Consider the following 13,972-nt stretch of genomic DNA (forward strand, 5'->3'; position numbering starts at 1 on the left):
ATTTAATTTGAATTATCATTAAAAAATATATATTAATTTCAAATATACATAATATAAATTTTTTTCATAGCATGATATAAAAGTATTTAAAAGTAAATATGTCAATTTATTTATTTATCTAAATTATATAAAAGTTTCATACCCCGTGCATCGCACGGGTTTTCGACTAGTATATGTTAAATATGTTGGTGAAGTGCTGTTGATGTTCAGTCCGAGTCCGGGTATAAAGCTTCATACGCATACACTTGGAACATAATGAAAATAAGAAAGGGTAAATTACACTCATGGCCATTGAACTTTACAATTTTAACATTATAGCCACTGGATTTTAAATTTTTAATGGTATGACCACTGAATTTTAGAATTTTTAATCAGATAATCATTCAACTTTAACTAACTCCTTAAAATGACCATTAATGACCGCAAAATGAAAATATTCAAGAATTAAAGTTGTTCAGAATGGCCGTTACCATGAAACCACATTTTTTATTTTCCAAAATCATATTTTCTGAAGCTTTCTCTCTCTAAAAATGCACCCCTCTTCTAACCAAACAACACCTAAATAACCCAAAACGAAAATTTTCAAGAATTGAAGTTCCTTATAATATCATTAAATCCTTGAATTTTTATTTTGAGACCGTCAACGGTCGTTTTGAGACGTCGAGCGACCACCGGTGTTAGGAAGTGTAAAAGTTAGTGATCATACCATTAAGAATTGAAGTTCAGTGGCCACAATGTTAAAATGAGTAAAATTCAATAGCCACATATATAACTTACCCAAATAAGAAAGTCTATTCAAGTAGAATACCTACATACATCCTTTTAAAAATCTGTTTTGTTTTCATAAAATATGTTTTTTTAAACTAGATGTTAAGTATAATATGTAGTATATAGATTATAAAAGAAAAGGCACTTATTTGGCAAAGTGAAAACTGGGATACAACATTTTAAGAGAAATGATTATCCTCCTAATAAAGTAATATCTTCAACTATTTCTTATTAAGTCCAACTTTGTCCTTCACAACTTCAGTCGCACTAGTTGCTGTTTTCATAACTTGCTGTCCAGCCTGCATTTTAATTAATTTTCATCTGTTAATTTTAATTAAATAGTAATTCCTATTCAGAAAAAATTAAAAAAGAGATCCAACGAACCCCTATGCATGAATCCTTGGCAGACGCAGCTGCACTCGTGGCATTGTTCATAAGCTGGTTTGATTTCTCCTGAAAATTATTAAAAATACAGAGTCCAATTGTGAAATTTGTCAAAATCAAAGTACCATAGAAGGCTTTATGTGTATATAATTATAAAAGAAAAATGAAAAAGATAATGTAAAATGTAAAATTAATGAAAAAACCTGAGCTTGGCCAGCAGCCTTTCCAGCTTGGAAACTAGTATCCTTGGTATTCATCTTCTTCTTTCTTTCTTTTAGTTACTTGGTTTTTTTTCTGTTTGTTTGCTGTTAATTGATGAAAAAATCCTTCTGTTTCATCAATATTTATATTACTTTCTACCCAATCTCTGCTTGCCACATCACATGTCAATTAATTTTATTTATTATTTTTACTTTAAAATCTGACATCTTATTTTTACTTTGATTTTTTGTGGGGGTAATATTGCTGTGCCGTCACATCCCATAATTCAATAAAAGTATAAATAAAAATAATAGGTCCACTACGTATTTTTTGTTTTAAAATATCTTCAAAACCTATATTTCGAGACTTAACAGCAGTACCCTTTACGGGTATGTAGTATTCTATGAGGATAGAGATAAACGTTGAGATAGAGATAAAAATAAAAAATGAGAGTTTATTTATTTGATATGTATGATAGAGATAGAGATAAAATAATTCATTTTACTACATTACTTCAGTTCAAATTTAAATTGAAAGTATATACTATTGTCGTATCAATGTGGACTGAAATTAATTAAATTTAATTTATCAATTTAACTTGAGAAATATTTGGAATATTGTATTAAATTTTCAAAATACAAAAAAATGGAATAACCTGAGAAATACTTGAAACACTTAATTAAATTTTCAAAATACAAAAGATGGAGTAACTCGAGAAATACTAGGAACACTGTATTAAATTTTTAAAAAACAAAAAATGGAATAACTAATATATTTAAAATGATAGACTAAATTTAATTAATTTTATTCAACATTAATACTACAATAATATATCGACAAATTTAAGTTTTTAAAAGTTCAAAAATTAAAATTAACTTTAGAAATATTTGATACACCCTACAAAATTTTTCAAAACATAACAAATGAAATAAATAATAAAATTTGAAGGACAAATTAAACTTTTCCATTTAAATAAGTTATCCACATGTCTTATACCATCCCCTATATGTATATAACTTTAGTAGGATAAGAGACTTATTCCTCCATTGTCTCACTCTCATATCTCTCAAACAAACATTAGATAATTTATCTAGTTTTTTATCCCTATCTCACCTCCTATATCCCATCTAACAAACATCACGTTAATTCCTACTCAAATTATTAAGTGTCTATTATGGGCCCGTTTGGTTCAGCTGTTAGCTAATAGCTGTTGCGGTTGCTGTTAGCTGTTTGCAGTTGCAGTAAGCTGTTAGCTGTTTGCAGTTGCAGTAAGTTGTTAGCTGTTTAATTACTAGTGTTTGGTAAAATTATATTGAAATGCTGCTGTTCGGATTTAAAATGTCTAAAATGGACATGTTTTAAATTAATAAACGATGAAATTATAAAAGGAAAAAATATGAAAAAATTACCCATAATGTTTACAACTATGAATAATTTTACTCTTAACATCTAAAATGATGCAATTTTACCCATAACACTAGCAGTTAAGAGCAATTTATCCATAACATTGACAAGTTGGGCCGATTTCAATTATTATTAGAAAACATAGATATTTTATTTCTTATTCTACACCAATTGCACATATCAGTAGTTTTAAAAAAGAGATTTCATATTTTTTTTTGTAATTTAATAATAAAATTGAAAATTAATATTTATAAATTCGGTGAAATATTTGAATTTTTTTTGTCCAACTTGTACAAATATTTTTTTTATTTTCTTAAAAAAAATGCATGTCTAATCATATGTTTGTGATCGGTTACTAACAACGATAAAATGGTACACATGTGAAGTGTAGATGACAATATTCATGACCAAGAAGGCAGTTTGATAAATTATTTCTCAAATTGACCAAACTTATCAATATCAGTGATGAAATTGATTTTGATTGCCAACATTAGGTGTATAATTGCACCATTTTAGACGTTAAAAGGTAAAATTGCTCCTGGCTATAAATGTTAGGGGTATTTTTGCACTTTATCCTATTATAAAATAAAAAATGTGTTACACAAATTAATAAAAATAATCTATATAAAAAATAAAAAATTTATTGAACGCAATAAAAAAATATTCTTCCGGTAATTATTTTGTAGAAATATAAATAATGTTAAAGAATAAACGTATTTTGTGGAAATAAAAAGGATAATTTTGTCAATAACAAATAACTACAAACAACTGTTTATGAAAAGCTCCAAATAGGAGCTTTTCGTGAAACGCTCCAAAATGTTGCAGATTTCAGAAAAAATACTAAACGCTACGGTTACATAAACCTAACCAAACACTATTTTTCCTGCGGTTTGGAGTGAAACGCTAAATGCTCCTCCAAAAAGCTAAAACAAACACCCCCTATATCTCCATGAGAAATCTCTCTCCTCATTCTTTTTTTTAAAGGAAAAGATCTTATAAATAGAAATATCTCGGACATCAGATAAAGTAATAACCTCCCACCTCTCGCAAAAGGGAGGAGGTGAATTCTAATAAATTGGACAAGACCAATTCAAAGATGTTTTGGCAAGTGTATTTGCTACCATATTTGTCTCTCGCCTAACAAAAACAATTTTAGTGATTCGACAAAGACTTGCAAGGCTATTACATGATTCTAAAAGAACACCAAACTTCGTAATGTTCGGTCTTCTTCCATCCAGTCGCTCAATAACTGCCTGGGCATCCGTTTCCAGTGTGAATCGATCCCATGCTTGTCTATGGATCCATTCGAATGCCAACTTCAGTCCATATGCCCCTACATAGCAAGGCTTCCAAACCCCATGCATATAGAGCACCTTGCTGGCTACAATCCGCCCCATCCAATCCCTGCATATGAAACCAAAGCCTATCCTCCTAGAGTTAATATCCACAACGCATCGATGTTGACCTTGAGGTCATTCAACGCAGACAGCAACCACTTTGCTCGGCTAGGGAATACAAAGAAGGAGGACCTTGTGGCTAACCGATTATAGACCTAGTAATTCCGGAGCAACCCCAGACATTACGGAACACAAACAATGGCTGGGAGCAAGACTTTATTTCACAGGAAGTTGTTTTCATGTCGCTAGAGTTCCGATACTACCATTGTGATGACTCCTTGTTCTCCTGATTAGTAATACTAGCGAAAATCCCTACTAACCATTCTGAAAGCAAGCCGGCTTTCCGTGCAACAACTCTCTCCTCATTCATAGTCCTCTCTTTATTTCATTTTTTATTAATAATTTTTTATTGAATAATCTCTCTTCTCTCACTATTAGTAAATATAACAACAAATAATAATTTTAATAAAAAAAAAATAAGGAGTGAGTATGAGGAGTATTATTGAAAATGACATATATTTTAATGTCTTAGGGGGTGTTTGTTAATTTCATTTTCTCATCTTGTTAACTTTTCATATTAAAAATGAAAGTTTTAGGTGTTTTGTTAGACAACTATTGTTTGTCTTTTATACATGAAAATTAGCTTTTATCAAGTGGTGAAGTTAAAAAAAATGACTCAAATGTTGAGTTATGAAACCGATATCAAGCATGGTGAATCCTAGGTATAATAATTTCCCACCAATCTTCTGTATATGTCAAGATGAGCACATACAAGAGAATCGTTAGTGAAATGTAACCCTGCAGAAAAGGATTGGTGACTTCTTTATCTTCCTCCAGACTAGTACTTATATCATATCTTTGATATATGATTGTTGTGATAATATAATACTAGAGGATGATCTTGCCAACTCAATGCCATGAAAATACTTGGCATAGCCTATGTCCTTTATAGTAAAAGCATAATTCATCCTCAATCTCCTATACAAGAACATTTGAAGTTTCCAAAATTAAAATGGCATTTACATTAACTATAAAGACCAAGAAATCAATGCCAACGTGTTTAGACATTAATCATGAATGGATTTATAAAAACCCATTAAAAAAGGCTTATTGGTGAATTCTAAATTCCATTGCTTGCCTGCCTATTTTAACCCATACATGGATTTTGACAACTTGTAATATTGACCATGTTGAGCTTTATCATACCCTTTTGGTGGGACTAGGTACAATTTCTCATCAATGTGTCCATGTCTTCTTGATGTATGTTCCAACCTTTTACTGCAGCAAATGCAAAAAAAACAACCTTATTGTAGTCACCTTCGTGATTGGTGAAAAGCAGTCTATGCTAAGCTGAATAAGATGGCTGAAGGTGGAAATGTGGAAAGCTGGATAAATTTCTTAATAATGCAATCAAATCTAGGGAGCCTAAAGATAAACATCAAGTAGCTCATGCTCCTAGAGGAGTAATTAATGTAATAGTAGGCGGCCTAAAGGAAGATCGTTCTATTAAAAGAAAACAAGTATTCAATGACAATAAGCGGATAGCCGAATCTATATCTGAAATTATTTTTGAAGTTTTTCTCGTTTAACACACAATGATGGCTTAGACATTGAAATTTTGCTAGAAGAATACAAGGTACGAAGAGTTTTTATTGATATAGGAAGCTCCATCAACATCATCACTCTAAGGCATATGAAGCTTTGTACCTAGATCAAGGGAGGTTGGCTCCTACTTTGTCACCTTTAGTAAGGATTTCAGGACATTCCCCTCTTAAGCAGTACACAAATGATTATCGAAAGAACAAGTAACAGCAATAATTCAATATAATTTTATAAAACACTAATAATTAAACAATTAATAACAAATAGCTAACAACAAAACTGTAACCGTTAACAACTAATAGCAACAGCAACAACTATTAACTAACATCTGAACTAAACAGGTCCTAAATTTATGGCTACAATGTCACTAAGGCTGAAACCCATAATCTAGTTCACTTGAAGTTGACGTTTATCTGGTGTTTAAAAACAAAGCCACTTAGACATTTAAGCTAATTCGCCAGGTTTTGGCCACGGCTTCCTAACTTGTGTGGGAGGAGAGATAAGGGATAGATGACATTTTCAAAGCTCGAGTCTAAGGAGGTGGTGACCAAGTGAAGACATTCATCGCCTTACTACCATAGTCTCTCTAGAACTTCTTTCTTTTCGTCTAAAGGCAGGGGTAAGAGTGTAGATTAATTAGGGATTGTAGTTCGAGCATGGAGTTAGCACTCGGTTCATTCTATATCGATTGACACTCTTTCACATTGACAGTGGAGGAATCATGGTTCAAGATTATCAAACAAACTAAGACTCACCGAAAGTTGCCGTCAGGGCATATAGATCAGCGGAGATGTAGTTGCGTGTACTAATTCTTTAGTCACCAACCTGTCCAAAGTCGCTCAAAATCGAAAATTTCCTCTGATTTTCCCGATTAGTTTATTTGAACGTCTTTTTTACCCCTAGGTGGTTTTTAACCGTTTGAGCTTTGCCTAGCCCACCTAGGCACCATATAAATGATGATGAATAAAAATGGTTTTTATTATTAATTTTTTTTTTACTTAGTTATAATTCACTTGTGAATATAGTCGCATGGTTATTCGTGAATTGTGTCTATTATTTCAGATATTTTAGCTTAATTGCAGTATCTACTCATTTTCATAATATGATTGAAGATTTTAAAACATTGTTTAATATCTTTTAGTAAATTATATTACTTCTAAACATTTATATTTTATTTGTTTGATTTGTTTCAATGACATTGTTATTGGAATGTTGATGTTTGCATATTTTTAAAGATATATATTACAAATATACGTGCTTTCTGTATTAAATAATTTTATATTATTATTTTTAAATAGTATAATATATATTTTAATTGAATTTATATAACGATTTGTTTATTAACAAAAATCTAATTAATCACCGACTAATCCCTGATTAATTAATATTATCGAGGGCCATGTTCGCCCGACTAGTACTATCTATCGTTTTTTATAACCTTACATGGATTAATAACACGTCACAATATGTCTAATATGTGGGGCCTTGTGGTAATTAAAAAAAAATGAATTATCTAAATATCCTAACCATACTTGGTATCACAAATTGATCTAATTCATTTTTATTTTTTAATCGCTACATGGTGATGTATGTTAAATATGTGTTATTGACATGATAGGTATATTAACTTTTCGGTCTGGATCGGGTTATAAAGCTTCATACGCCAGTTTGCTGTATTGATAATAAAAAAAAACCTTATGATTTCATAATAAAAATCTTGAATATTTATATACTTGGAAGATAATGAAAATAAGAAACTCTATAGATTATAAAAGAAAATGGAAATAAAAGAAAAGAAGAGGCACTTAAGTTATTTGGCAAAGTGAAAACTGGGATACAACATTTAAAAAAAAAATATATATCTTTGAACTATTTCTTAATTCCAACTTTGTCTTTTACAACTTTAGTAGCATTCGTTGCTGTTTTCATAACTTGCTGCCCAGCCTGCATATTAATTAATTTTCATTTGTTAATTTTAATTAAATAGTAATTCCTATTCAGAAAAAAATTAAAATAAGAGATCCAACGAACCCCTGTGCATGAGTCCTTGGCAGACACAGCTGCACTCGTGGCATTCTTCGTAAGCTGGTTTGATTTCTCCTGAAAATCATTAAAACATACAGAGTCTAATGGTGAAAACAAATAAAGTAATTATAAAGTTACGAAAAAAATATAAATATATATAATTATAAAAGAAAAAAGAAAATGTAAAATGTAAAATAAATTAAAAAAAAAAAAAAAACCTGAGCTTGGCCAGTGGCCTTTCCAGCTTGGAAACTCATATCCTTAGTATTCATCTTCTTCTTTCTTTCTTTTAGTTAATTGTTTTTTCTTTTGCTGTTAATTTTGATGAAAAAATCCTTTTGCTTTCATCAATATTTATATTACTTTCTACCCAATCTCTGATTGCCACATGTCAATTAATTTTATTTATTACTTTTAATTTAAAATCTGACATCTTCTGTTCTTCAATCTCATTCTATTGAATGACATTGATGTTTTTTGTGGGGTTATTATTGATGTGCCGTCACATCCCATAATTGAAAAAAATATAAATAAAAATAATAGGTCGACTACGTGTTTTTGTTTTAAAAATATCTTGAAAACCTATATTTCCAATAGACTTTTTTATTATGTATTAAATTTAAATTTCAATAGTTAAGAAAATTAACTCCAGTACCCCCTATGAGACGTTTAGGGTCCGTTTGACTACTTGCTGTTTGTTGTTCCTGTTTACTGGTTCCTGCTCTTGTTTACTGTTTACCTTTGGAAAAGACTGTTTTTTCAAAAAGCAGAGATTTTCTGTTTTTGTAAAAAGCTACTTTTCATCTGTAAAATGCAAATAAGAGATGTCTAACCAAACACCTCAAACTCTGATTTTTAAAATGAAAAGACAAACAAGAGGTGAAAAGTATGTAACCAAACACGCCCTTACTATTCTATGAGAACATTGATAAAGGTTGTGATAGAGATGGGAAAAAAGATAAAAAAAATTAGGATAAGCATAAAAATAAGATATGAATGTTTATTATCTCATATTTGATATGTAGGATAGAGATAGAGATAAAATGATTCATTTTACTACATTACCTCTATCCAAATTTAAATAGAAAGTATATATTATTGTAGTACAACAATGGACTAAAATTAATTAAATTTAATCTATCAAACTAACTTGAGAAATATTTGGATACTATATTAAATTTTCAAAATATAAAAAATGGAATAACTTGAGAAATACTTGGAACACTGTATTAAATTTTTAAAATACAAAAAATATAATAAATTGAGAAATACTTGGAGCACGGTATTAAATTTTCAAAACACAAAAAATGGAATAACTAAAATATTTAAGATGATAGATTAAATTTAATTAATTTTATTCAATATTAATATTACAATAATCCCCGAATCATTTCGGGACTAAGGCTTTGTTGTTGTTGATGTATTAATATTACAATAATATATAGACAAACTTAGGTTTTTAAAAGTTCAAAGATTAAAATTAACTTTAGAATTATTTGATACACCCTGCTAAATTTTCAAAACATAACAAATTAAATAAATAATAAAATTTGAAGGATAAATTAGATTTTTCCATCTAAATAAGTTATTTTCATGTTTTATATCACCTCCATCTAGATTTAACTTTAGTGGGATAAGAGGTTTATCCCTCTCTTGTCTTACTCTCCTATCTTCCAAACAAACATGAGATAACATATCACATGTTTGTTTATTCCTATCATACTTCCTATATTCCCTCTAACAAAAACTCTGTTAATTCCTACTCAAATTATTAAGTGTCTGTAATATCTCTATGAGGAATCGCTCTCCTCATTCTTTTTTTTAAGGAAAAGATGTTATAAATAGAAATAACTTGGACATGAGATAAAGTAATAACCTCTCGCAAAAAGAGGAGCTGAATTCCAATAAATTGGACAAGGCCAATTAAAAGATGTTTTGGAAAGTGTATGTGCTACTCTATTCGTCTCTCGTCTAACAAAAACAATTTTAGTGATTCGACAAAGACTTGCAAGGCTATTACATGATTCTAAAAGAACACCAAACTTTGTAATGTTCGGTCTTCTTCCACATAGTCGCTCAATAACTGCATGGACATATGTTTCCACTGTGACTCGATCCAAGGCTTGTCTATGGATCCATTACAATTCCAACTTCAATCCATAAGCCCCTGCATATAGAGCATCCTGCAGGCTACAATCCGCCCCATCCAATCCCTACATACGAAACCAAAGCCTATCCTCTTGGAGTTAGTCTCCACAACCGCATGGATGTTGACCTTGAGGTCGTTCAGCGCAGGCAACAACCACTTTGCTCGGCCAGGGGATACAAAGGAGGACCTTGTGGCTAACTGATTATAGACCTGGTAATTCCTGAGCAACTCCAGACATTACGGAACACAAACAATGGCTGGGAGCAGGACTTTATTTCATAGAAAGTTGTTTTCCTGTCGCTAGAGTTCTGATACTACCATTGTGATGACTCTTTGTTTTTTCAATTAGCAATACTAGCGAACATCCCTACTAACCATTTTGAAAATAAGTCAGCTTCCCGTGCAACAACTCTCTCCTCATTCACAGTCCTCTCTTTATTTCATTTTTTATTAATAGTTTATTATTAATAATCTATCTTCTCTCACTATTAGTAAATATAACAACAAATAATAATTTAGTAATAAAAAATAAATAAGGAGTGCGTATGAGCAGTATTATTGAAAATGACATATATTTTAATGTCTTAGGGAGCAGTATCTCATATCATATCTTTGATATATGATTGATGTGATAATACAATACTAGAGGATGATCTTGCCAACTCAATGCCAGGAAAATACTTGGCATAACCCATTCCTTTGTAGTAAAAGCCTTGCATAATTCATCCTCAATCTCCTATATAAGAACATTTGAAGTTTCTAAACATTAAAATGCCATTTACATTAACTATAAAGACCAAAAAATCAATGCCAATGTGTTTAGTGAAGAGACAATAATCACGAATGGATTTATAAAAAAAAACCCCATTAAAAAAGGCTTATTGGTGAATTCCAAATTCCATTATTTGCCTGCCTATTTTAAACCATACATGGATTTTGACAACTTGTAATATTGACCATGTTGAGCCTTATCATACCCTTTTGGTTGGACTAGGTACAATTTCTCATCAATGTGTCCATATCTTCTTGGTGTATGTTCCAACCTTTTACTGCAGGAAAGGCAAAAAAAAAACAACCTCAATGTAGTCACTTTGGTGATTGGTGAAAAGCAGTCTATGCTAAGCTGAATAAGATGGATGAAGTTGGAAAGCTGGATAAATTTCTTAAGAATGCAATCAAATCTAGGGAGCCTAAAGATAAACATCACAAAGAGCATGCTCCTAGAGGAGTGATTAATGTAATAGTAGGTGGCCTAAAGGAAGATCGTTTTGTTAAAAGAAAATGAGTATTCAATGACAATGAGCGGATAGCCGAATCCATATCTTAACTTATTTTGGAAGTTTTTCTCGTCTAACACACCATGATGCCTTAGTCATTGAAATTCTACTAGAAGAATACAAGGTACGAAGAGTTTTTATTGATATAGGAAGCTCCATCAACATCATCACTCTAAGGCATATGAAGCTTTATGCCTAGATCAAGGGAGGTTGGCTCCTACTTTGTCACCTCTAGTAGGGATATCGGGACATTCCCCTCTTAGGCAGTACATAAATGAAAATAGCAATTGGTGATGGCCATGTCAAGTGGAATACAACTGCTGAATTCTTGATAATTGATTCCATTTTACCTTACAATGTAATTATTGGGTGACCACTCTTATCAGAATCAGCAGGCGCTCTTTCCATCCATCATTTGGCATGGAAAATCCCAACCCAATGCGGCATGGCAGTTGCAGAAGGTAATCAATTCGTTGCTCAAGAGACTTATGAAGCCATTGCAGGATGCTATCGAGGAAGAAAGGGAAAGAGCAGAGCCAGTAGGTACCTTAGAAACAGCCTGACTGGCCAAAGTGAAATTTCTCCAGATCTCTGCAAACAGCCGAAGGCAGCTATGGTGGAAACCCTAAAAGCTAATCTTAATACTTTTGTTTGGTGTCCAAAAGATGTAACAAGAGTATCTCCGAAGTTCATGATGCATTCTTTAAATGACAATCCGGAGGCCACTCCGGTTATTCAGAAGAAACAAATCATGGGATTGAAAAGCAAAAAATAATACAAACTGAAGTAAAAAAGGCTCCTAGACTGTAAGCACATCAAAGAGGTCTATTATGAAAAATGGATTGCTAATGTCATTCTAGTAAAAAAAAGCTAAGGGCAAATGGCGTCTATATGTTGATTTCACTGACTTGAATAAGGCTTGTCCTAAAGATTCATACCCATTACCTTGCATTGATATGTTGATAGATTCAATGGCAAGCTATGCAGTTTATTCACTCCTGGATACTGCAGCTGGATATCATCAAATTCTAATGAATCTAGTGGACATATTATGAACATGCTTTCGGACGGATGAAGTACGTATGGTTATAATGTAATGTCATTCGTGCTAAAAAATGCATGTGCTACATACCAGCGACTAGTAAACCAGATATAAAAAAAAAACTCATTATAGACAAAGTGGAAATTCATGTTGATGACATGATTGTTAAAAGCCGGACTGTAGAAAAGCATGCAACTGATTTAGTCACAGTCATCGCTACCTTACAGGAGCAGAATCTCAAGCCGAATCCTAAAAAATGCACATTCGGGGTGTCTTCGGGTAAGTTCTTGGGATTTATGATTTATCAGCGGCATATTGAAGCAAATCCAAAATCCAAGCTATCATCAACATGGATCCTCCAAAGAAAATCCAAAAATTGAATAGAAAAATTAATACGTTGGAACGCTTTATTTCTTGTTCAGCTAAACGATGCAGGTCGGTTTACAAAAGTCTCAAAGGTGCCAAAGACTTTAACTAGGCGACAGAATGCCAAACGTCCTTCGACCACCTGAAGACATTCCTTGCTTCACCTCCATTACTGAGCAGACCTTTACTCAGAGAAACTCTATACTTATACATAAGTTTAGCTGAAGATTCAGTTGGAATGTTTTTAATTCGGGAAGAAAGTACTGAGCAATTTCATGTTTATTATGTAAGCAGAGTTTTACGAGATGCTGAAGTAAGGTATCCCAAGCTCGGAAAGTTGGCATTTGGAGTGGTAGTCACAACATAAAAAATTCATTATTATTTCCCAAGTCACTCAATTGTATTTAGGATAGACATGAGTTAAAGCACAGACTTGCAGAGTGAGCGCTGAAATTAAGGGAGTTTGACATTGCATAAGCCTCGAAAAGCTTTTAAAGCACATACTTTGGTAGACTTTTTGATTGAGGTGCTAGAGGAAGACGGTAAGCTATTCGAAAGTCTCTGGGATCTGGGAGATATTTTCGATGATAATTCAAACTAAGAGAGTGTTGAATTGGATTCTTTGTAAGCGGTTCTCGTGATCTTAAGCTCAGATATGCAGCGACTTTTTTTCCTTGAATCGTTTATAACGATTAAAAGTAAAATTTGATTTCCAACATTTTTATACTTCCTGAAAATATTTTCATTAAAATATGGTGTAAACAACATGTTTACTGTGTTTTAAACTCAACAACAAAACAACAAGCATAGTGAGTCTCATAATACATTTTGAAAAAAAATATCAAGAATGTTTTTTTTTTTTTTGCTTTTACAAATAAATAACAAATTTAAAAATTTATGATTGTTCTTAGAAATTTTTCTTAGAAACAGTTTTTTTTTTCTAATTAAACAAGTCTTAAGTTTATTGGTTTAGAAATTTTAAAGGCTTAATACATCATTTGCTCCTGAATTTGTCTAAAAAAATGGATTGGCTCCCTGAACTTTCAAGGTGTCCCGATAGCCCCCTCAATTTGCATAAAAATATTCAGTTAGCTCCATGAATTTACGTAAAATGTAACCAATTGATCAAATGATTATAATTTATGTAAGTTTATAGGGTTAACTGAACATTTTATGCAAATTGAGACGATTATTGAGACATTTTAAAAATTTAGTGGGCTAATTAAGTTTTTTTTTTTTTACAAATTAAAATTCAGGGAAAATGATGTATTAAACCCAAAAGATATTTATGGTCGTGCTTATGATAATAGTCATTGAAAATATCCCAATGAATCTACTTTTTCCATAACAAAAGATA

At 31.5% G+C, this 13,972-nt stretch overlaps 2 long non-coding RNA genes across 2 annotated transcripts; both read right to left on the reverse strand.

Annotated features, from left to right (window-relative positions):
- Positions 1–870: 870 nt before the first annotated feature.
- Positions 871–1,468, reverse strand: LOC136211653 (uncharacterized). Its single transcript, XR_010678854.1, has 3 exons — positions 1,356–1,468; positions 1,153–1,221; positions 871–1,067 (listed from the first exon to the last, which is right to left on the reverse strand). It is a non-coding gene; the product is annotated as an uncharacterized lncRNA (long non-coding RNA).
- A 6,032-nt stretch (positions 1,469–7,500) lies between these two features.
- On the reverse strand, positions 7,501–8,101 carry LOC136211664 (uncharacterized). Its single transcript, XR_010678865.1, has 3 exons — positions 8,000–8,101; positions 7,788–7,856; positions 7,501–7,700 (listed from the first exon to the last, which is right to left on the reverse strand). It is a non-coding gene; the product is annotated as an uncharacterized lncRNA (long non-coding RNA).
- Positions 8,102–13,972: the final 5,871 nt, after the last annotated feature.

Source organism: Euphorbia lathyris, chromosome 1 (genome assembly GCF_963576675.1).
Source record: "Euphorbia lathyris chromosome 1, ddEupLath1.1, whole genome shotgun sequence".
Classification (NCBI taxonomy): domain Eukaryota; kingdom Viridiplantae; phylum Streptophyta; class Magnoliopsida; order Malpighiales; family Euphorbiaceae; genus Euphorbia; species Euphorbia lathyris.